General features: G+C 50.2%; 1 protein-coding gene across 1 annotated transcript in view; it reads left to right on the top strand.

Moving 5' to 3' along the window:
- The window catches only part of LOC108762294 (uncharacterized), a 6,008-nt gene that overhangs the window by 3,175 nt on the left and 2,622 nt on the right, over window positions 1-211 (top strand). The gene's annotated exons all lie outside the window — the stretch shown is intronic.

Here is a 211-nt window from a genome sequence, read left to right as displayed (position 1 = left end):
CCTCAAACCGAGCCTACGCCGCCGTCGTTTACATTCGCATTCTTCACATGCATGACGTTCAAGTCTGTCTACTCGCCGCGAAAACTAAAGTCGCGCCTCTTAAAACTCTCAGCATACCGCGAACGAACTGAACTCTATCGTATTGCTGAGTCGATTGATTAAGTGGGTTCAGAAGATCCTAAGTTCGCCCTTCGCGTCAGTGTTCGGCTGG

This window comes from Trachymyrmex cornetzi, unplaced genomic scaffold, assembly GCF_001594075.2.
Source record: "Trachymyrmex cornetzi isolate Tcor2-1 unplaced genomic scaffold, Tcor1.1 scaffold2919, whole genome shotgun sequence".
NCBI lineage: Eukaryota > Metazoa > Arthropoda > Insecta > Hymenoptera > Formicidae > Trachymyrmex > Trachymyrmex cornetzi.
Note: the sequence above shows the minus strand (reverse complement) of the source record. Positions and strands in the feature narration are given on the sequence as shown.